Here is a 24,976-nt window from a genome sequence, read left to right as displayed (position 1 = left end):
CCATGGTCGGGAAAGGAGAACAGAGTCTGTTAGAGACATCACAGGAGACTTGGATTCTAGGCAGATTCCACTCCTTCACTCTCCTCTTGGTGAAAGCCCTAGTAGTATTGGAGACATTGGGTTTTACCAAGCACCACCTTATTTATATTGATGGCCCATTAACACAACATGTAACCCAAGTAGGAATGCAACAATAAATCACCAGTCACAAAATTAAATAAATTGAGGTTTCTTGTCTGAAAGTGGGATAACACACAGTTAGCCAAGCATTATTTATTTCAAACCAAACTAATATTGTGAGAGTAAACATTAAGGCAGGTGGATGTACTGCATCAAAATATTAATTATACACTGTCTTGGACCTGATGATAAATGTTCACATATGGCCTTCTCTCTGGGGGAAATGCCGAAATATGTTACAAAGCAACACTCTGAATAATTCAAGAGAGCCTGAGTCTCAGCAGGAGGGTTCGGCGGACGTCACAGTTATGGTGTCCATTTTCAACTTCCACCACCGTTTTCCTTTCCTCTCTGATGGACTCAGAGGGCCAAGTCTTCTTGTGTCTTAAAGTGTATCATTAAAGATACATCACCAGTGTCAATAGCTTGGGAAAATTCTTAAGTCTTGACTTAGATGTGTGAGAACTTTTGAAAGGACTGACCATAGTGTGAATCCTGGTTGCCTCCATTTCTCCTTAATAAATGGAAGATGTCACCACCTGTCTTTCACGGTTGTAGTAGGGATTCAACATAATATATTGACTACACTTAGAATGTGGTGTTCTCAGAGCTGGCATTCTAACTATGAGTAAAGTAAATGTATGTTTTTGAGTTCTGGGAGATAGCAATCAAATCCTTAGAAAGCCCTGCATGGACTCTGAAAGAATCATTGGTGTTAGGTAATTTCTATTAGAGTTTCTCTCTAGCCTAGAGAATAATCTCTCTAGGGCTAGAGAATAATCTGGAATCATCTGAGGCTATTCCAAAGGAGGGAAGGCAACTCTCCAGATACTGCATAGGCTCACCTGAGTAGCAGAGTCTTCATCTGGGGGCATATGCCTTGTTGACAGATATCTCCCAATGTATCCCATCCAATAGGCTTTGATAAAGGAAGTCTGGGCTTGGAAGGGCTTGATCGCCCTAAATGATATTGTTAATTTCCTAGTTCCTTCTCTATCTGCCTGTACTAGTATTCAAAGCCTGTGAGAGCAAGGATTATATCCTTTCCACTCATGGCAATGTTTGTTCTGCACCTAGGATGGTATCTGGCACAGACCTACTGGCAAGATATAATTGAATGAATGAATCAATAATAAAATATTGGCAAGTTAAGTCAAATGATCTGAAACTCAGATGCCTACAGAAATCAGAAAATTTTGAGTTGGGCTGAGTATAAAATGACAAAGATTTAGCCTCTAAGAGTGAACTCAGTGAATTTACCATTCTGCAGTGGAAATGGAGGGCTGAGAGAATAAAGTGGCTTCTCCAGATTTAAAAGGGCCAATGAGTGCCACCAAAACAGTCATGGTGTTGCTCCCCCTCTCTTTCTTGTCCATCTGTTTAACCTTGTGATTACGCTTGTGATTTCAGTAGATTTCGAACATGTTAACGGCCATATATTGTAATTGGTATATGCCAATGTGGTGTTTATTAAATTGGTATATGCCAATGTGGTGTTTTATACATCCAATGGATGTATTTTGAGTGCCTACTGCATGTCAGACATGGAGCTAGGTGTATGGCTACAATACCAGATACAGCATTCACAGTGGGTCTCACCCAGCGTCGTTTGCATCATTGTTAGCACAGTGAAATACCCGGCATACAGCTGGCCTTTACTAAACATTTGCTTAATGACTAAATGTTTAATAGGAAGAAGGAAATAAAAGGCTTGCTGATTGCTAGTTCATAGTATATATGTATATACACATATCCACACAGGCACATATCTTATAAAATGCATGCTAAAATTTATTTTCACTTCTCATAATCTAAATGTCTAAGCTTAAGGATATTTACTTAAATGTAAAAAGAAACTCTAAAATTATAAAGTTATTGTTTCTGAGCTACAAACATCTTTAGGAAATCTGATGGAACTTAATATCTTAATGTGAGCTTTACAATTTAGGTTACATGTGTTGAGGAGTAGGATCAAGGGTGGGAAGTGGGGATGGCTGGTGTTGGGGGAGTGGTGGAGGGAAATGGAGACAACTGTTCTTGAACAACAATAAAAAAAGTTAAAAAATTAAGCTTCAACTTCTTGCTAAAAAAGGGGGGCATGCTAAGTATTAGTGCATTTTGCACACTCTAAATTTTTGTGTCTGTACAAGCATCTCTAAGGCATTTGAGACAACATTAAAGTGACTCATATTCATGACTCAAGCCACTTTGTGACTTTATGTAATTCTTAACTGTGTGGGGACCCAGATGAGATGTGAATGCTCTGATTTAGTGTACAAATGAGAAAATTATACTCCTTAAAATATCTCCAAGTTGTTAAAAGTCATGGAGAAAATGTTTGTGGCCAACAATGCTTATTAGAATAATATAAAAATGTGTTTATAGCAGTGTTTCTTATGCTGCGCTATGCTAGGAGATCACGTTTAAATGCAGATTCTAGTTTAGCATATCTAGGTTGGATCCTGAGATTCTGAATTTCTACTGAACTCCCACTGATCGAATGTTGCCAACCCATTGACACGCTGAGTACCAAGGGTTTTGAGCATGTAACAAACTTACTACTGTCCATGCATTATCCCCTTCCCACTCATAGGAAAATACTTTAGTAGGAACTGTTACAGTTTTTCATTATTTCTATTTTATACATTGGAAAAAATAAAAACCAGTGCAGTAAGAGAACTGATTTGAAGTTGCACTCCTAGGAAAAAGCAAAGCTAGGATTTGAACTGAGGAACTCTGACTTCAAGCTCATGCTGCTAAGCACTCTGTCCACTGGCTGTCCTCACCACTTCAGTAACTGAAGCAAAGTCTTAGGTCCATAATCAGATCCTGGTAGAAATTCTCTATATGCCTGTATGCTATGGTAGATTTTAGAACATGCTTTTGGTAGTCTCACTTAGAATGGCTGAATTGTAGTCCTGGAGCTTTAAGGTCTGTAGGAACCATTAGTAATTCTTGGATATTTGTTTTCAAGTTAATTCTTCTCATTAGTACTCTGTCACCCCCAGGAGGGTACAGAAGCAATCTCTTTAGCTTCCTGCAGTATGAGAAAGGTAAGTAGTCACTACATGTAGGTCCAGACTTTGAACAGAATTAGCTTTTATGATTTTTACCAACTATGCCCTTTATTTGTGCACAAGTTATTTTTAGAATAATAAAGAAATGTGCTGATCTGTTTAGTAATGAGAATGATCTTTCCTTCAGATTACACTGTTGAGCAATTTCTGAACAATAGAATTTTTCTTTGCAGATGTCACAGAGATATCATTTCATTGATTTGTTGGAAAGGGTAGATATAGATTGATGGAGTAACTAGGTCTTCTACCTCTGATTGGTGCTGTGAAGAATAAAATCCCACCGGTGTACCTTTTGTATAATCAATAGGAAGTGAGGAAGTCACTCATTTTAACTTGGATGCTAGCTGACACCATCCTAATCAGCTACGATTTTAATCACAGCAGTGGGAGGAAGAAAGACATTCATGAGCCTGCTAATGCCTGTGTTACAGAACTATAGCTATTCATCGGCAATTGCTAAAATGCTACTCTTTCATACCATTTTAATTGAACATCTTTCCATCTTCTAGCATGTCCAGCATCTGTCTCATCCATAAGCAGTGCTAATTTTGAGTCAAAACATCGAATGCTCTAGTACAAGAACATGCAATGAATAAGAATTATAAAATGGAAAGGTAGGGAGAGTTGCATCCTGAGGAAAAATGCCTTCTCAGGCAATACAAAGGAATAAAATACTGCACATGTGTTCTGAATGTAGTAAGGATTTGAGGCTATTGGTAAAGAGAGAAAATTGAATGAGTAGTATGAAGAATCAGTCCACAATAAAAGAATAATGATTTTATGAAGCTGTGTAGAAAGAGAAGAGAGAACAGGGAGTTCCGAATACCTTTGATAGTTGAGAACAAAATGGAAATTTAACAGCTTAAAGGGGGGAATGGACAGAAGAGGAAACAACATCATAAGAGATAACCAATACTTTTGAGCAAAATGAGGGAAAGAGGTTTAGAAATGTGAAAAATTGTGACCACAGCATTTTTCATGTGGGAAATGTAGCTTGGATTCTTGCATTTAGAAACTACCTTTTCACAAATCCTGTCACCTTACTTGAAAGTAATAATTAGTCACATGTGTAATAAGGACCAGCATGGGTTGTAATGATAAGCAGCAGTAATTTAAATATGAGTAATATGAGGAATGAAAAAAGAAAAGGAAAGAACCACATAGCAGTTTTCTTATTGTGTCTAAAGTGAATTTAACACATATGGACAAAAAAGGATTTACTACCTATTAGGTGTTTAGTTAGTATTGAAAGTGTTGATTGTGATGAGAGAGTAGTTTTTGTTATTGTATAAAATGTGCTGTTGTATAGATTTGGCTGGTATGGCTCAGTGGATTAAGTGCTAGCCCATGAACCAAAGGGTTTTGGGTTTGATTCCCAGTCGTGGCACATGCCTGGGTTGCGGGCCAGGTCCCCGGTAGGGGGCATGTGAGAGGCAACCACAGATTGATGTTTCTTTCCCTCTCTTCCTCCTTTTAGTCCCCTCTCTAAAAATAAATAAATAAAATCTTTAAAAAATAGAATGTGCTACTGTAAATGAAGAACATTATACTTTCCACTCTAGAATACATGGGAAAGTATTCTTCTAGATGAGGGTCATGAATTTGCTTGCCAGGATAAGATCACATGGGAAGTAGTTGAAACTACAGGGATATAATTTGTTTTCTCCTTCCTCCCTCCCTCCCTTTCTCTTTTCCTTTTGTAGGATTTCCTAAAAACTATTGACTTTGTATTATATACTTGTGTGTTGATTCAGATACATACAGTACAAGATAAAAATGTCTTTTTCTTTATGATCATCATTAGTGAGTCCTGGTGTGCCTATGGACTTTGGCATTAAACTAACGAGGGTACATTTAATAAAGAAATGATATTTGTTTCTGGTAAAGTCTCATGTAGAACAGTGAAGTGGACATACATCCAATGGTTTCTCATTGGAGGAAATACTTCCACCGTGTTTGTTGTTGTTGTTGTTTGTTTGTTTTTAAGGAAAATCTAATTGCATGTGAATTATTCTTTGGTGCGAGGTAGCTATGAGAACTTCCTAGAAATGAAAATTGCTAGATAATTCAATGTTAAACAGAGACCTTCAAACATTAAAACCAGATTATTAATAGCCATATTTCAAGAGTTTTGGTCAAAACAGTGTCATAGGTAAATGCAATACTTGAATCCTCTCACAACCACAATCAGAATTACAACTAAACCACAGGATAATTATCATTTAGAACCACCTGAAATCTAGCTGAATTGAAGTCTTACAACTAAGGATATAAAGAAAAAGCCACATTGAGATTGGTAGGAGGGGTAGAGACTTAGAACAGGTTGGTCCCATATCCATGTGTAGTGGACAAAAATCAGGAGAGATATATCAGCTTCAGACATCTGTCCTGGGGAGTGAAGGGTCCCAGTCAATACAAGACACCCCAGCCTAGGGTTCCAGTGCCAGGAAGAAAAGTCCCCATAACTTCCACTGTAAAAACCAACAGGGGGGAGATGCAGGCAGGATTGTGGCTGAGTGAGATAGAGGGCTGCCAAAGTCTCAGACTTTCCTCTTAAAGGGCTGGTGCATGGACTTGGACTCACTGGCTCTAAGCTCCAGCACTGGGGCAGCACCTCAAAAGCCATCAGGGACATATGGGGGTGAATGGAATTGTCTGGTACCAGGCAAGAGCTAGAGGGGCAGCTTTCTCCAAAACAGAAGTCCTGGTAGAGGCCATTGTTCATTTTCTGAACCATCCCCCTAAAGAGCCTGGGGGAAGGAACCATATTTAAGTTTTCATCAACCTGGCTAACATTGTTCTCCCTGCCCTGGTGATTCCCTGAGACCTTACTCTACCAAAAATGTGGGCCCACCCAAACTCTTTCTAATGAATTTTGCATGCAAAATGCATGTTTTGGGTCATCCTTCAGACTTTCCTAAAATCTCTCAAATAAGCAGCAACTGCCCTCAGCTTGCCCTATACCTTTTGCTAAGTTACCCCAGGTCAACACTAGTAGTAGCCAGCCTCCATTTATAGCTTGGCCTTTCTAGGGTTCCTCCAAGCCCAGTACAAGTAGCAGACATCTGTAATTGCACTGTTGCTCATGCTGGATGGCCTAGGGTAGGACACAGATAGCAGTTGACCTTGGCCTGCACTTTCCATAGGCTCCAGAGTCAGAGCCCCTGGTGGACAACTTCAGATCATGTCAAAACACCACCCAACAACACAACTTGCACAAACAACATACTGAAGATGCAGACTCAGGGGGCCCAGAGTCCCAGTGAAGTAAGTCCTATTTTGTGTATTCAGCTCCTGCACAACTGATCCTCCATGGTGGTCACAGCCAATGGGCTCACAGCCAGTAAGGTGTTAATAGCAATCAAAGCTCAATTACAAGAGGGTGCACACAGCTCACATGGGGGCACACCTGGAGTGCCCAGCTTAGGTGACTAAAGAGTCTATGCCACTGAACCCTACATGACACCTACTACATAAGATCACTCTACCAAGGAGATGTAGTAGCTCTACCTAATACATAGAAACAAATACAGGTAGGCAACCAAAATGAGGGGGGAAAAAAGAAACATTTCCCAAATGAAAGAATGGAACAAAACTGCAGAAAAAGAACTAAACAAAATGGAGACAGGAACTCTACCAGATGCAGAGTTCAAAACTCTGGTTATAAAAATGCTCAGTGAACTTAGGGGGAAAGTAGATGAAAGCAAAAAGTTCAACAAAGAGATAAGAAACAAAAATAAAGATAGAATATATGAAAAAGAACCAGTCAGAAATGAAGAATAAATTAACTAAAATGAAAAATACATTATAAGGAAGCAATAGTAGAGTAGATGAAGTAGATGATAAAATCAGCAGTTTGGAAGGCAAAGAAGCAGAAACCGCCCAATCAGAACAGAAAAAGAAAAGAATCCAAAAAATGAGGATGGTATAAGGAGCCTCTTGGACAATTTTAAGCATACCAACATTCACATGATAGAAGTGCCTAAAGGAAAAGAGAGGGAGCAAGATACTGAAAACCTATGTAAAAAAACAATGATGGGACATTTCCCTAACCTGGTGAAGAAAATAGACATACAAGTCCAGGAAGTTCAGACAGTCCCAAACAAGATGAACCCAAAGAGGCTCACAACAAGACACCCCATAATTAAAATGCCAAAGGTTAAAGAAAAAGAGAAATATTAAAAGTAACAAGAGAAAATCAGTTAGCCCTGACTGGTGTGGCTCAGTTGTTTGGATGTCATTCCACAAAGTGAAAGGCTGCTGGTTCAATTCCTGGTCAGGGCATATGACTGGGTTGAAGGTTCAGTCCCTAATAGGGGAGTGTGCGAGAGGCAACTGATCAATGTTCCTCTCTCATATCAATGTTTTTCTCCTGCTCTTTCTCCTTCCCTTCTCCTTTCCCTAAAAAATAAATAAATAAAAACTTTTAAAAAGAGAGAAAAACAGATATCTGTAAGAGAACTCCCATAAGAATATCAGCTGATTTCTCAACAGTCTTTGCAGGCCACAAGGGAGTGGCAAGAAACATTTAAAGTGATGAAAAACAAGAACTTAAAATCAAGATTACTCTACCCAGCAAAGCTATCATTTACAATCGGAGAAAAGGTAAAGAGCTTCCCAGACAAGAAAAAGCTAAAGGTGTTCATCATCACCAAAAACCAGTATTATATGAAATATTAAAGGGTCTTCTGTAAGCAGTAGAAGAAGAAAAGTTACAAATATGAATAGTAAAATGACAATAAATACATATCTATCAACAGCTACTTTATTTTTTAAAAAGATTTTATTTATTTATTTTTAGAAAAAAGGGAAGGGAGGGAGGAAGAGATGGAGAGAAACATCAATGTGTAGTTGCCTCTCATGCTTCCTCTACTGGGGACCTGGCCCACAACCCAGGCATGTACCCTGACTGGGAGTCAAACCAGCGACCCTTTGGTTTGCAGGCTGAGCTCAATCCACTGAACCACCAGCCAGGGCCTCAACAGTTACTTTAAATGCAAATAGGTTGAATGCTCCAGTCAAAAGTCATGTCGAGGCTGACTGGATAACAAATCATAACTCTTACTTATGCTGTCTTCAAGAGACCTATTTTAGATCAAAGTACACATACAGGCTGAAAGTTATATAGGGGTGGAAAAATATTTCATGAAAATGGAAACAAAGAAACAAACAAAATTTGGGGTAACAATACTTATACCAGACAAAATAGAGTTTTAAAACAACAGCTATATAACAAGAGACAGAGAAGGACCCAGCCATTCCACTTTTGGGTATTTATCTGAAGAAACCAAAAACACTAAATCAAAAAGACACATACTTTTATATGTTCATTGCAGCATTATTCAAAATAGCCAAGATATAGAAGCAAAATGTAATAATCAATAGACGAATGGAAAAAGAAATGATTCATACACACACACAATGGAATATGACTCAGCCATAAAAATGAATGAAATTTTGCCATCTGCAACAACATGGATGGACCTAAAAGGTATTGTGCTGTGTAAAATAAGTCAGACAGAGGAAGACAAATGCCATATGACTTCACTTATATGTGGAATCAAAAAAACAAACTAAATGAACAAGCAAAACAGAAACAGACCTCTAGGTACAGAAAATGTTTGATGGTTGCCATATGGGAGAGAGTTTGGGAGATGGGTTAAAAAGGTGAAGGGTTTAAGAAGTACAAATTAGTAGTTATAAAATAACCATGGGAATGTAAGGCCCATACAGCATAGGGAGTATAGTCAATAATATTGTGGTAGCTATGTATGGTGTCAGATGAGTACTACATTTATTGAAAATATTACTCAGTAAGTTATATAATATCTAATCACTATTGCACACCTGAAACTAATATAATATTCTATGTCAACTGTAACTGAAAAATTAAAAAAGGATATTTAAAGTCAAAATACACATATTTCATTTGGCCTTAGGTTGTGCTTTGTTTTGTCAGAGTTTTAGATAATGTCTGAAGAAAACCACAAAATGGTTGAGAGAGGGGATATCACATAGCCAATTTGTTATTCAGTCCAGGAAATCCTTATAGTCAGACTGAATTTTGTCCCTTCCATAACAATGGTTTTATTTGTACATTGTCAAAAAGTCACTGAACTGTCTATGCTTCATGACTTTGAAGATCTCTGTTATCAGTTTTGTGGTGCTCCAGATTTGGGTATGAAAAAAGTGGCCTGAAATAAAGAGTTAACAAAAATTCAGCCCGAGAGCTGCATCCCTGAACACCCCTATTCTCTACTAATTACAAAACATAGTTCAAAAAAACTCTAAACTGACACTCAAAGGCCTATTTGATCTGGCTTCTGCCATTTTCATGCTGTTCTTTGCTACCACAGTGACACATGAAAGCATATAACATTGTTGACTCTGGGCACCTTCAATTCCTTTCCCTTCTGACTTTATTTTTGCTGTTTTGCTCACCTGGGATACACCAGCCACTTCAAGTCCAAATCATACTCACTCTTCATAGCCCAGCCCAGATAATATTTGCTACTATCTATATACATTCTATGTGCTTTATATATGTAGAAATTTCATTTTGCATAATACCCTATTTAGCAGGCAATATTACTAGTATTATTTTATAGATGGGGAAAGGGAGATCCAAAGATATTAAATAATTTGTACCAAATCACATAGGTAGGAAGTACTGGATCTAAGAATTAAACCTAGACACTCTGGCTTCAGAGTCTGCATTCTTAGCTACTACATCAGACTGCCTGTCAAAACTTATTGGGTTGGTCAAAAGGTTCATTCATTTTATTTCCATAAGATGGCTCTGGTAGCACTTAGTTGTCTTTAACTTCATTAGAAACAATTTTGTTAGATTGTATTGTGATAGCTGTCATATCAGCATGCATTTAAAAAACACTTACCAAAACTGGTGAAGTTTTCAGCCATTGAAGATGGAAGAAAATAAACATTATCAGCATATTATGCTTTATTATCTCAATAAAGGTAAAAGCACAAGTGAAATGCAAAAAAAAAGATTTGTGTAGTGTGTGTAATGTGTGGAGAAGGTGCTCTGACTGATGGAATGCATCAAAAGTGGTTTGCGAAGTTTTGTGCCAGAGATTTCTTGCTAGATAATGCTCCATGGTCAGATAGATCAATTGAAGTTGATAGTGATCAAATTGAGACATTAATTGAGAACAATCAGCGTATGCCACATGGAAGACAGCCAACATACTCAAAATATCTAAATCAAGTGTTGAAAATAATTTGTACCAGCTTGGTTATGTAAATCACTTTGATGTTTGGGTTCCACATAAGTTAAGTGAAAAAAAACCTTCTTAACCATATTTCCACATGAGATTCTCTGTCTAAATGTAACAAAAATGTTCCATTTTTAAAACAAATTGTGACAGGCAATGAAAAGTGGATGCTTTGTAGTAACGTGGAATGGAAGAGATTGTGGGGCAAGTGAAATGAATCACCACCAGCCACACCAAAGGCCAGTCTTCTTCCAAAGAAGATGATATTGTGGATATGGTGGGATTGGAAGGTAGTCCTCTATTATTAGCTCATTTTGGAAAACCAAACAATTAATTCCAACAAGTACTGATCCTAATTAGACCAACTGGAAGCAGCACTAGACAAAAAGCATCAGGAATTACTCAAGAGAAAACATATAATCTTCCATCAGGATAATGCAAGACTCCATGTTTCTTTGATGACCAGGCAGAAACTGTTACAGCTTGGCTGGGAAGTTCCAATTCATCTATCATATTCACCAGACATTACACCTTTACATTTATACCTTTACATAAATGTAATGTCACCAGGCATTACATTTATTTCAGTCTTTATAAAATTCTCTTAATGGGAAAAATTTCAATTCCCTGGAAGACTCAAAAGACACCTGGCAGTTCTTTGTTCAAAAAGATAAAAAGTTTTGGGAAGATGAAATTATGAAGTTGTCTGAAAGATAGCAGAATGTAGTGGAACAAAATGGTGAGTATGCTGTTCAATAAATGTATTGGTTAAAATTAAAAGTATCTTTTATTTTTACTTTAAAAAGGAATTAACTGGCCTGGCTGGTGTGGCTCAATGGATTGAGTGCTGGCCTTTGAACTGAAAGGTCACCGGTTTGATTCCCAGTCAGGGCACATGCCTGGATTATAGGCCAGGTCCTCAGTTGAGAGTGGTGAGGGGCAACCAATTGATGTTTCTTTCCCTCTCTCTGAAAAAAAAAAATGTGTTTTCAAAAGAAGAATGAACTTTTTGGCCAACCCAAATCATCTTCCGTCAAACTACTCATGATTCTCCTCAGCAAGATTTAAGCTTTCCCTTGTTAAACATTCTTATCACTCTGTCCGTATACATTATTTCCTGCTTTGAATATTTGTTGGAAATTCAGTCATTAAACATTCATTTCCTGTCAGGCAGGTTCTTTGATAAAATCCAAAGTTGGGTAATTTCCTCCCTTCAAGAAACTCACAATTCTAGGTTTGGAGAGAGGCAAGCAATAAATATATATGAGATAATAACTATGAGATAAATAACTTAAGATAACTTAGGTGCACTGAATCTTAGTTTATCTTAGTAGAGGCATCACTAAGATATAGGATCATAGAAACCCAAGAGAACAAATGCCCATTTAGCCTACATGGGCCAGGGAAGGTTCTACACCACTTGGAAAATGATACTTGAGCTAGACCTTGAAGCATGTGTGTGTTTTTCCTATAAAGAGGGTGAAGGATGGGGATTCCAGGCAAAGGAAATAGGGTGACTAAAACCTCAGATACCAGGGGAAGTGAGATATACCAGGCGACGATCTAGGAGATGTGGTGGCTAGATTGTAGAGGACAGCATGAGATGTCAAGGGACAAGAAGTCAGAATGGTTGGGTGAGGTCAGCTTGTTCTACAGATGCTAAGGAGCTTACTGGCATTTCAAGCAGTGGGGAGCCAGTGAAAGTTGTACATGCACATGAGTGACGTGATTGTCACTACTATGGTTTATGAAGTTCCATGTATTGGATGAGATCCCTTCCCCTTTGGAATATTTCTGCAATTATAATGAAAAAGCTAAATGAGTTAATTACTTTACCAGGTTAGAATTTCTTCAGAAAGTCAACCTTTCATTTTCTTCTTCTGACTACTATGTCTGTATGGGTTTGTACCGTTTCAGAATTCTAGGGGGGATTACCTGGATTTTGCCCCAAGGGTAAAGAAAAATCATTTCAGTGAATAAAATGAAGATATAATATTTGCCTTTTACTCTAGATGGTTAAGCCAAAGATCAAAAACCCAGATGCCTACGGGGAACCAAGTAGGTAACACATTTGCCTGAAGTGGCTAGAGGTAATAGAGCTGGGTGGAGACAGGGGAGAGCACACAGTCTCCCTAATGAAAGCATCAGCTACTCAGCTCATTGGGTTTTGCTAGGGAGAAATATAATCTCAGTATGGTTGGATGCTCTGGTTTATCAAGAATCAGGTTTATAGACAACTAATGTTGATTTTTAAGTTTTGCCAACTTTTTCATAACTCGTTTTTAACTGGTGAGTGGTTCAGACAAGTAGGCCATTTAGACCCCGTAACTTCCAGCTATGGTATCTGATTTAGAGCAAACAGGCTTAGTTCAGAATTTCTGTAAAACATGCAAAACTAAATAGGAATGTGCTTTCTTGAAGACTAACTCCAATCTACCTATAATTATTTAGTGGCTACTTTATGCTAAGCCCTGTATGATATTATATAGAGGCTATAAAATTAGCTAGACAGGGTGAGGAATTTTTAGGTTAATACATGTTTAGAAAATAGTGTTTTGGCAATTGGCACATAAATACTAGATTGTCCTTTTGGATATCTATTATGACATACATTTCCAGAAATGTTTCTCTTCTTTTGAGTCCCTGATATGGAAAATAACTAGCATCAACACAATGAATTTAAGTAAGAGGATGAGCTGTTGTGCTATATTTTTTAAGTGATTCCCTGTCATTTAAAGAGACAAACATAAGCAAAATATATGTTAATTTCTTCCCAAACCCCCACTACCACCAGCCCCACCATCCAATTGCTAGGTTATACTTGCAGGTTTTCATGTTGATTTTGGCTTTACCTGTTTTCACCATGACCATGCTTCTCTTTCTCTCTCCCACACCCCCCTCCAGCTCCATTTGTGACAGAAAGCTCCTAAGTGAGTCTTTACACTGGAGGTTTGTATGCTCAGCCCATCAGCCTGTGGATCCATGTGTTATTACTGAGTTTTATCCTCTGAGTACATAGCCTGTAGTTGGGTTTGAATATTAAGTGTCAAACTCCAATGCACTGGTGAGAGATCTGCAGCGACCAGCAGGTCCCTCCCAATCCCTGAAAGCTGCTGGGCACTCTTCTTTGCTGATAAGCAGTCTCATTTCACACATGTCAGATTACCAGGATGAAGCTGCTGATACAGCACGTGATGCTGAAAGTGCCGTTACCTGCAGCTGGCCTCTCTCCTGCAATGAAGAGGGGACAGGGACACCCAATCAGAAGGAAAATGTATAGAGCTGGCTGTTCACCAATGTGAAGGTTACTTCAGAGAGCCCTGGGAGTGTTTTGTCAGTTTTGTTTGCAAAGAGATAGGGAGTGAAGGATTATGATTCTTGGCACTGATAATGTCCCCTGGGCCACAAGCTAATCCAGCAGGACACCAGATGTAACACAGCCATTTTATTCGCACATTTCTGTGTGGTTATCATGGAGGGCAGGAAAGGAATGAAAAGGCTTAGGAGATAATCATCAGGCAACATCTTTCCCCTTTTGCAAAGCAATCAGAGCTCTGGCTCTGCATGCACTTAGCCGTAGCAGCAGCCATTCTTTACACAAATATTTGTTCATCACCTAATGTGTGCTAAGCATCTTTCAAGATGCCATGGGCACAGTTGTGAAGGTACCTGGATCCACAGGGATTCCATCCATGGATCTAGTCATCCATATACTCATTCATTCAGTAAACTCTGGTTGTTACATTTGTGCCAGGTTCAGTGCTTGATATTCAAGAAAGAAGGTAAAAGTTTGGCTCCAGAAAGAGAATCCTGGCTTTATCACTAAGATTTGGGTAACTTTTCTTTAGAGCCTCACTTTGCTTCTCTGGAAAATGGGTATTAAAGCAGTTCCCATCTTCTAGATCACTGTGGTGATTACATGAGGGATGATATTTTAGGAACACTGAGCACACTGCACAGCTTTAAATGTTGGTGAATAGAGTGCCATAAGCTTATTGTCCAGAGGGAGGCCATAATTGTGGGCCATTAAGAGAAAAGAGAGGAAACACCCACAGATCTCCTGTCAGATGCTGGCTTCAGCTCTACCCTCACTGGTGCTGGGCAGCACCCAGGGAGGCCAAAGGAGGCCTCACTCTGATACATGGACCCAGGTCCTTGTTGCAGCACAAGAAAGGATTCCACAATGGGGTAGAAAGATTTAGCAAAGAACAGTACATTGATTAAAGTGATGGTTACATGCTCCAGAAGTGACAGTGGGTGACCTTGGAGCATGAGATGCCCTGATAGAGTGTGGGTGGAAGGTTTTTATTAAATGTAGGCAAGGGGTGGGAATAGGGTGGTGTTTAGCTTCTGACACTGGTGAGGCGACTGCAGACATGGCTCCTCCTAGTCCCTCCTCTCCAGACAGTGATTTCTTTTTTGGTCCTCCAGAACTGTCATGGAGATTCAGGGGGTGGGGGAGAGAGTGGTGGTGGTAGAGGTGGAGTGGTCCCGAGCATTGCAAATTTGTTATAAAAGTATTATAATGGCCCTGCTGGTCAACTTTAGGTCAACATGGCTGCTGAATCTCATTGAGACCAGTTTTTGTTTGTCTCAACCACAGGAAATTGGAGAGGGAGAAGTGGGGGAACAGGTGGTCAGTAAAAATCACATCTGTGATGTTCCAGCCAGGATGGAAAAGGAGAGGGAGCTTCAGGCCTCTTTCCTATTCTAATTGTTCTTCTTCATCACCACTTACTGGTGACCTTGCCATTACTATGACCTTGGGCATATTATAAAACTTCTCTGAACTTTGATTTGCTCATCTGTGAAATGAGAATGCCTAAATTAGTGTTAGCTCAGTCCCCCTGCTCAGTGTGCTCATATAGGCCATTTCTTGTTCTTTTCCATCACACTGATGGAACTGATGCTACTATACATGCCTCAAAAAAATCATTGCTCCCCAGGTGCCTCCCATTATTCTGCACCTCAGGTAAGCAGCACATCCCTAAGATGTAGAAAACAATTGTCAATTTATTTGACAAATTTTTGTTTTGTCTTCAGGTTTTCAGAATAATCAGAGTGTAACAGCTGGTGAGGCTTGATGATTTCTTTTCAAATCACATTGAACGCAGCTGCAAAGTGTCTGAACTTGGCCTCTTGCTAAGCAGATCCTAATGGGTTCAGATAACTTCACACACACATGTGGTTCACCTAGACCTTCCTTCTGGGCTGGGAACAGTGCTTATTAAAAAGTAAAAATACCCTTGGTGTTCCTAGACCAAGCAGGGGTCAAGATCGAAGAGCCATCTCTAGACAGAATTTCCCAAAGCTGAGCCATTGAAATGAAACAAATCACGAAGTCCATGCACCCACATATTTGTTGGGCACAAATGCAGTCCAATATTTAAATGGATCCCCTTGCCCTTTGGATAATAATGGGATATTTGGAATTACAATCTGTCTGGGTTTGTGGATGACCTGGCATTTCCCACACAGTAAATGGGAGCTTAAAAGCCCAAAGGGTTGTCCTGGAAGGGCACAATACAGCATTGGCAGTAGTGGCTGGAGGAGGATTTGGGGACCTTGACCCATCCCCTGTGTTGTATTTGTCCTCATCTCTGGCACATCTGTCTTTGTGCCCAGATAAGGAGCTTCTGCTGTTGCAACTCACAGTTTGATTTGGAATGAAAGCAGCCTGGGTAATGGCATAGGTGGTAGTACCTTCAAATGGGAGGGTCAGACTGAGTGGTAACAACAGGAAGAAGATATGCAAGTGCCTGATGCATTTGACATCTCCAGGGATGGATCTGAATAGGCTGACCCATTTACTGCTTTTTTCTGTTCAAGGTATATTCCTTCACAGGTGGCAAACTAATATTATTATTAAGTGGCTATAATTACCTAGGCAGATCTAGAGATTCTAAATACACTTATTCCTCCAAACAACCCTCTTGAGACAAGTGGTATTATTATGACCCCCATGTTACAGATTTAGAAATTGAGGCTCAGAGTCACAAACCCAGCAAATGCTGAAGATCAAATAAGCAACCAGACAACATGGCTTTAGAGACTGCATTTTACAATAGTTTCTGAGCCTCTGTCCATCTCTCTCACTTTCGGTCCATTTCCTACCCTGTGGCCAATTATTCTCTTAACATACAGGTCAGAACATGTCATTTCTTTTCTCAGACATCCTTGATGGATCCTTAATGACCACTGGCCAAAGTCTGAACTCAGTTATTTACAGTGACTCAGAATATGGCCTTTGGAGTCTGATGGGTTTCTGTCAAGGGCATGGCTCTGTTTCATGTCACTCCGGTGTTGTTTGGCCACCAGTTTCTCTGAGCTCAGTTTCCTCAGCTATAAAGCTGGCATTAACAATGCCTGTCTCACAGAGTTATTAGGGACACTCAGCTCTTGGTTAGTGTACGTAAAGCATTAAGGACAATGTAAGTGTTCCTTATATTGGTGCTGTTATTAGGAATGGCCCATGAAACTCTTTTGTCTGGTCTCACCTTTCCAAGATTGTTCACCTCAATAACCTTCCTACATCCTGGCTCTGGAAGATTGCTCAGGGTTCCCTGATATGCCGTGGAGTTTCATGCTTCCTCTTGCTTAGCCATATGTTTCTTTAAGCAGCAATTTGTCCACTTCTTCATCCTCCCCTTCTCTGACTGCTGAACAAACAAAACCTAATTATTCTCCATGAATCATCTCAGTTGTCATTATACCATATATGTTTCCTCTACCACCCCTCTTGCCCCAAGTCAGAATTCCTCTCAGTTTCCCTGCTTGGAACCTGCTGTTACAGTTGCTTTATATCAGCTCTTATTAATGTGAGCTTGTTTAAAAATTGGAGTGTTGTGTTCGTTTCTGAACTTGAACTGCATCCGGCACCATGCTTTGATGGTTTTCACAAAGTTGAAGCTCAAAAAGTGTCCCATGGATTAATGAGGGGATTCACACATTAAAATGAACAAAAGTAACTTACATTATGTACTTTAAAAAATATTTACTTCCTTCTGAATTGTTACTGAAAAAATCCTTGAGGATTAAAAATAGAACCTGGGAACTTAGGTATGCAGGATTTGTTTTTCTTTTGCTTCCTTAATTAAAGTTGTAGACTTATAAAGATGCCTATGTATTTTTTTAAAATATATATATTTTTAAGATTTTATTTATTTATTTATTTTTAGAGAGGGAAGGGAGGGAGGGGAAGAGAGAGAGAGAATGAGAGAGGGCGAGAGAGAGAAACATCAATGTGCGATTGCTGGGGGTTATGGCCTGCAACCCAGGAATGTACCCTGGCTGGGAATCGAACCTGGGATACTTTGGTTCCCAGCCTGTGCTCAATCCACTGAGCTATGCCAGCCAGGGCTAATGCCTATGTATTTTAAATCTGAAAGAAATTACACACATCCAGACTCTAAATCCATGTCAAAGAACTCAGAATTGCATATGCATGAGTTCTGTATTTTTGATGGTGTCACATGGTATCAAACAATGTAGACTATGGTTGAAATTAAGTGAATGTATTTATTTATTTTATTTTTTCCAATGGCCCGGGTAAGAGTTTGCTTCAGGATTAAGGACTATTGTCTTAAGTGATGTGGCCCTATTAAAATATGTATCTTTATTAACATGATACTTTTTTGGAGCATTATGAGATCTAGTTATCAGAGAAGTGAGTAAAAGGCACTGGTAATGTTGATGCGAAGATTTTTCAATGAAAAAATATTACAGAGAAAGTTTAGGAGAGTGCCTGGAACTTAGTAAATGTACAGTAAATGCCAGTGTCTACTCCATCTGGGACCAAAACATAAGGCTTTGAGTAATAGAAGTTTCTAAAATTTATCACAGAACATTATATCAAATGCTTGCATATAAATGTTAAGCATTTTACATGTATTACTTTATTTAATCCTCAGAGCAATCCTGTGGTGTAGGTATGGCTAGCCACCTGCTAGAGGAAGATGCTGAGATTCAGAGAGGTCCACACATAATCCCAATGCCAAACACAGAAAAAATCTGAATCCAAGTTTTGCTTATTGTACGTCTTGAGTTCTTACCATTATATATTACTGTCTCTCATGACAACACCAGAGAAGCAAAGATTTTTGTCTCAAAAATTACTGTATTTCTTGTGGCTAAGTCTATAATATTTATTACTTACTTGAAATTATTTGTAAAGGAAAGATCAACAAAAATGTGGTTGGATGAGATCTCACATTAAACATGAAACTTTTGATTATTGCCTGATGTGCCCTTGGAACATTAACCAAACTTTTCATAACTTTGGTTAATTTTATGACTTTCTTCCACTCGGAGATGTTGAGTGCTGTATTGATCCACCTTCCTGCCAAGCTATCTTGCCTTCATTTTATTGTTTTTGTTTCTCTGGAAAATGGTACCAAATGGCTTGATGATTTTTTGCTGAACATGAAGGATTGACTATCGAAAATTTTCTTTCATCTCTTAAAGTCTATTGAATTTCTTTTAAAATTAGGTATTCCCTTATCACTAGATGGGTTTTATCTATTTTTGTTCATTTTTTTCTCTTTTTTTTAGGGGAAATCATTTGGGGGAGTTTCATACCAAGAGGCACACAATATATTTTATCTTGGCTTTGACTCCTATTGATACTTGTACACACACTTTTTGGGTGTCTTTGGCAATTGTTGCCATTGATTTTCCTTTTTATGAGAATGCACGTAACTTGGATCATCTGCAGAAAATAAAAGAAAAGAGCAGTTTAAAACAAGAAGATCCAGTCCAAACAAGAAAATAGTCTCAGAGAGTCGAGTAATCTAATCAAGGCCAAAAAATTACTTAATAGCAAGAATGGGATTAAAAAAATGTACCACTTATTAGTGACTATTTAGGAAATAATTTTAAGCCTTATAGTCTTCAGAACAGTGAATCTTTAGATGTAAAGAATATAGCAATGCATCTTTGAAAAGTATCTTTGGTGACTAAGGAAAAAAAATAATGGTATTGTTAGCAAAGGCACTTTATGTATTTCATATGGAGTTCTCTCCCACCCTCGGGAGCAGACCTAGCTACAGTGATTCTGTTGGGATCTGATGCTTATGGTTTTTATACGTAAAGATAACTGCACCAAGTTTGCCTTGATAGTTTTACCATTTCCTTGAGATTAACATTCTTGAGATGATGAGACCAACTTGAATTTTTAGTATAGTCATGAGACCTTTCTTAGGTTGAAATGAATTCTGATAAGCTGATTATCTCTCTGAAGAAAATATGACGTCCACATTTCATAGCTTAGTTCCCATCATCTTAGTGCCATTTTTATTCTGAGACCTCTTCCCTGGTCTGAATTAAATAAAGTAATAAGGAGCTTTGGAATCCAACACATATTAAATAGATTTTTTTTAGGAATTGAGACCTACAGGGTAGAGGATGGGTTTGCTTTATGATCCATTTTCTTTCTCCATGTTGAAGTAGGCATTGCTAGCTAGTTTCCTTTGCTTTATAGAGCAATGAGTTATGAAACTCAAAAATAAAGTGTTCTCAGTGGTGTAAATAAAGCAGTAATCTGAGCAAAATACATCACACTAGGTACTGAGGGTTTTTTTTTTCTTTATTTTCCTTTTTCTTTTTTGTTTCTTTTTTCTCCATCTCCACTACAGTCTGGCTTATGGTCCTATGTATTATTGACACATTAATCTTGGTAATAGAAATGGAAAACTACTTTTCATTGAGAAATAGCTTCAAAGTAAAAGATGATTAATGGACAAAAGCATCTTGCATTCGCAATGATGTGCTTTGTGTTCTGGCTCTGTAAATCTGTCTATATCTTAATCTCTTTTGAGCTTGGGGATTACCGTATCCTTTCTCCATTTCACTTCAGTGGAACTGGTTGGTTTAGCCCCCAACTGACTATGTGTAATGCAAGGAGGACAGTCAGAATTGTAGGAAGGATCTTCCTCATGGTGTCACGTGCCTGACAAGGAGCATCTGAGAGCTCTGAGCAATGCTTGCTGTTCAGGGAAGAGATTGTTACTTAGAATCACTATGTTTGAGAGATCTCTCTTTGTAAGCATATTGCTCACACCTGTACGATTTCTCTCTCCAATGAAAAAGATCAACAGACATAATGAGATGATGGATAACAGCCAAAGTGACCTGCTTGGGAAGGGATGATCCATTAGAAGCTTCCTCTGCATGTGAGAACAGATCCTGGCATCATGGCACATCTAAACTCTCATAAAAGCACATTATTGCCTCTTAGGCCACCCCACATCCCCCTCTGGACAGTCATAAGCAAATCATATCTACCTGGAATGGGAACATTCTCTTTCAGAGCTGATAGAGTCTAACCTAATCACCAGTAAGATCAGAGTTTAAGTTCTAGTTTCTTTGTGGGAACTTATACAAATACTTAACCATTCTGAGTATCATGCTTTATCTAAAAATTAGATAATGGTACCCACAGCATAGGAATTAAATGAGAATTCAGTGGAATGCTACATGAAAATTGTTTATGACAATGCATGACAGAGGAAGAATTGGATGCTTATTATTTTCAAAAATTTTTATTTATTTTTAGAGAAAGGAAGGAAGGGAGGAAGGGAGGAAGAGAAACATCATTATGTGGTTGTCTCTTGTGCACCCCCTACTGGGGATCTGCTGTGTAACCCAGACATGTGCCCTGACTGGGAACTGAACTGGTGACCCTTTGGTTCACAGGCTGGCACTCAGTCCACTGAGCCATGCCAGCCAGGGCTTATTATTATTTTATCATTATTATTATTATTATGTTTCTGTTATTGTTACTATCTTATATACATCACATACATATGTCCCTATCTGTTCCAAATAGTACTTACTGAGTTCCTTTAAATCACAATATTTTTCATCACTTTGTTTTGTTTTTAAGATCATCTTCAACTTAGGAGTACTTAAATATGATTAAAGTAGGTACAACTCTTTGAACACCCACTTTAGACATACTCTAAGTCTGTTTCCTATGTTACCTTATTTAGTCATTGTAAGAATCCACTAGGTGATTTTTACTTCCACCTAATACATGCAAGAATTGAGGTCCAGAGATGTAAAATAATTTCCTCAGGGTCACACAGCTAGGAGAGCTGAAGCCAGGATCTGCACCCAGGTGAGTACAACACCCAAGGTCAAAGCACGTTCTTTATGCATAAACTTGTCTCTTCAAATGTTGTATTCTATCTTCTACTGATCCATAGGAGCTGGATATGGGGTAGATAGGGAACTTGGGCTTAAAGAAAGAGCACTTCAGAGCAGCGTGGTTAGTGATGAATACCTAGGTCACAGATGAAAACCCTTGGGATGCCAGAGGAAAACGTGGTTTCATTCTAGAATTGTTCACTCATTTATTTATTCATTTAAAAAATATTTAATGCACTGTTTTCATGCCAGATACCTTGTTAGGTGCAAAGTACTTGGTGTGGAACAAAACCCTCAATGTCCGAGTTCTCATGGAGTGTTCTGTCTGACAGGAAAAGCAGATGCTAATCACATGGTTATGTTCTGTTGTGTAGTTACAGCTGAGATAAATGCAGTGAGAAGGAGCTGGTCCTATATTTGTTGCAGAGAGAGATCCAGAGACTTTGCTGAGGAAGCGATATTTGAGCTGAGAGTTAAAACCATACAGGGTAGAAGCCATAGGGGGGTCTACTTTCTTTTCAAGTTTTGCTCCTGGAGCCTGGTGAGTTGCAGGTGACACTGAGTCCTCTCCATTATCACATTTCATGCATTTGAAGTAGCAGAGCTTCCTGTGTCAAATTTCTGCAGAGGTTGGTACTCTTTCCATCCTGAGTTTTTATGTGAGAAGTTGGGTGGTTTCTACATGGATGAGATCCTTTGGTCTCCTTGATTCCAAGTTTGTGTCAGGCCAGCTCCAGGCATTGATGGATGTGGGTAAACTTAGTGCATTTGAACTCAGGAACATTTGCTCAGAAGCCTCATTCTTCTTGATGGAAAGAACTCATGGCCCATTTCTATGACAAGAAGGAGCATTTTCATCTTTCAAGTGATTTTGTGCAATGTCAATAATCAGCAAAGAGTTCCTATCCATTTCTGCCAGTCTTTTATTGTTCAACCTAAGAATCTGTTTGCAGGAGTTAAAAATCTCTTTCTCTGATTTACTTTGCCCTGCCCTGTGGTACCTCTAAAGAAATGTCACAGGTCACAGGAAGTCCCCCTCTTTAAACAGTGGAATTGTGGACTTTTTTAAGTTCATGGTGAGGTTGGTAAAGGAAAGAAACTATTTCAAGGAAGCTGCTATGTGTAGTTGTTACTCACATTTCCCCCTCAGCTAGAAATGAACCTCAGGGCCTCGCCAAAGAGGCCAAACTGGACAACTTCTCTATTTTTGAAATAGATACAACAAATATTGGTTAAAAGCATGAACTCTAGAGTGAAACAGAACTGGATTTGGTTCCTGGCTTTGCTGATTTCTAGTGCTAAGACCTGGGGCAAGTTCTTGCAGATTCTTAAATGCCTAGTTCATCATCATCATCAAAAGGAAATAATGGATGTTGTATCTGGAGGGGGTTTTGTAAATAAAATGCCTGGTACATGGCAAATGCTTAGCATTGGATAAAGATTACAATAGTTATTATGTATTATGTCTTTAGATCTTTGTGAGTTTGTATGTCAGCCTTTATATATCTGGGGACAGCAATCTTTTTCTATAAAGGGTGAAGTAATAAATACTTTTGGGTTTGTGAGCCATAGAATCTGTCACAACTACTCAACTGTACTGTGGCATGAATGCAGCTATAGATAATGCACAAGTGAATAATCATGGCTGTGTCCCAATAAAACTTTATTGACAAAACCAGGATATATGTTGGATTTGGTCCATGGTCCATAGTTTACCCTTGATCCACATGGCAGTCTTCATTAGCACAGTTGTCTGGGCTTGAACAACCTGCCAGTATGGTTGTGAATAAGTCACCAAAACATATGCTATAATTAGCAAAGCCCACTAAAGCTAGGCTCAGCCAATGGGGTATTTTCTTGGGAGGACACCAGTATCTTGTGCTCATCCTCAGTGCAGGAGGTTCAGCAGGGCATCAGGAGTGGTGGGTTACAGGAAGACTGTCTGGAACCCAGGGGTCAAATTAGGCATGTTCGCTCCCCTTTACTCTGTGTGGATTTCCAAGAGACACTTTTTTTTTTTACTCTACATCATATTCCAAGTCCCTAGACTGGGCCTAGTCATTGGTTCACCTCCTCTTTGGTTATACAAGGGAAACTTAATATTAGCTCCCAGCTGAAAGCACATACTTCTTTCCCTGCACCCTATACCCAGAAAGTTTTACATTTATAGCAATTGAAATAATCAGGTCTCATGTGTATATTTCCTTTCACAGAGTTACTATCACATACTTTGAATTCTGTGTCCTGTCTTATGTACTTGCTGGAAAAAATAATATAAATACACCTTGAAATTTCCCTAGAGTTCAGCTTCGCTTTTCATACCGGGTCTAGCTAAAGTTTGGAGCAGAATAAAAAGAGCCTCATTGCCTTCCACAAACCCTGTTATCTCCGGTGGGTTCAAATACAATTTCTCTGAGAAGGCTGTGGTGCCTTTGCTCTTTTTGGCCTTGAATCTGAGAGTCTCAGGATTTCTTTGGAGTACACACAGCCGCATCTTTTTGACAGACAGTGCAAATTAAAAGATCCAGTACAGCCCAGGAACCAGGGACCCAAACTTGGCCCTTGGGTTTTCATTTACAGTTAGGCACTGCAGACACAATTATTGCTGACAGGGAAGCAGAGGCTGGTGGCAGAGTGCGTGTGACAGGAGGCTCATGCCAACCCGTAATTGGGAGGATTATTTTTAATCAGAACATACCCTACAGCCCAAACATTAGAAATCTCCTGTAAGGCCAAGACAGGAAATTAAACACACCAACAATAAACCTCAGAGTAGGGTGGTATGTGGGGTATATTATCATTAGTCTCTCCAAGGTCCCTGGAGCTTCGAGTAGAAGTTTGTTTCCCTAGGGAGGGAGACTGGGAAGACTCTTTCCATGGAACAGTCACAGACACTGTACCTGAGCCCTTGCTGGATGGCTGAGTACAGCCAAATTAAATGCAGCAGGCAGACTAATGAGTGCTTATTGCATTTAAATACTATGACAAGTCAAATATAAGCCTTGCAGCAGTAGCTACAACCTGTAGTTCATCAGTAAGGAAAGAGCCTCATTAGGTCTTTATTTTCAAAGATCCAAAATTTCTGATAAACCTTAAACCTACTATGTGCCAGTGGTTGTGTTGGCCTCTGGTATGCTTGGGCTCTGCTGTCACAGTTATCTGGCTAATTTTACCTATTTGGCAAAATTTTGTAAGGGACACAATGACTTTGTTTATTAGAAGGACTGTTGTTGACCAAGTAGGCATTGATGTTGGCATCTAACATGATAAACATTTATTGAGTAGCAATGCCAGGCAATTATGTTGTGTAATCTTCATACCACCCCTCCAAGAAGGTCA

General features: G+C 39.0%; 1 protein-coding gene across 2 annotated transcripts in view; it reads left to right on the top strand.

The window, feature by feature from the left end:
• RBFOX1 (RNA binding fox-1 homolog 1) overlaps positions 1-24,976 on the top strand; it is a 1,508,648-nt gene that overhangs the window by 240,387 nt on the left and 1,243,285 nt on the right. The gene's annotated exons all lie outside the window — the stretch shown is intronic.

The sequence above is a fragment of the Phyllostomus discolor genome, chromosome 3 (genome assembly GCF_004126475.2).
Source record: "Phyllostomus discolor isolate MPI-MPIP mPhyDis1 chromosome 3, mPhyDis1.pri.v3, whole genome shotgun sequence".
Lineage (NCBI taxonomy): Eukaryota > Metazoa > Chordata > Mammalia > Chiroptera > Phyllostomidae > Phyllostomus > Phyllostomus discolor.
The sequence above is the reverse complement of the archived record's forward strand: the minus strand, read 5'-3'. Positions and strand labels throughout refer to the sequence as shown.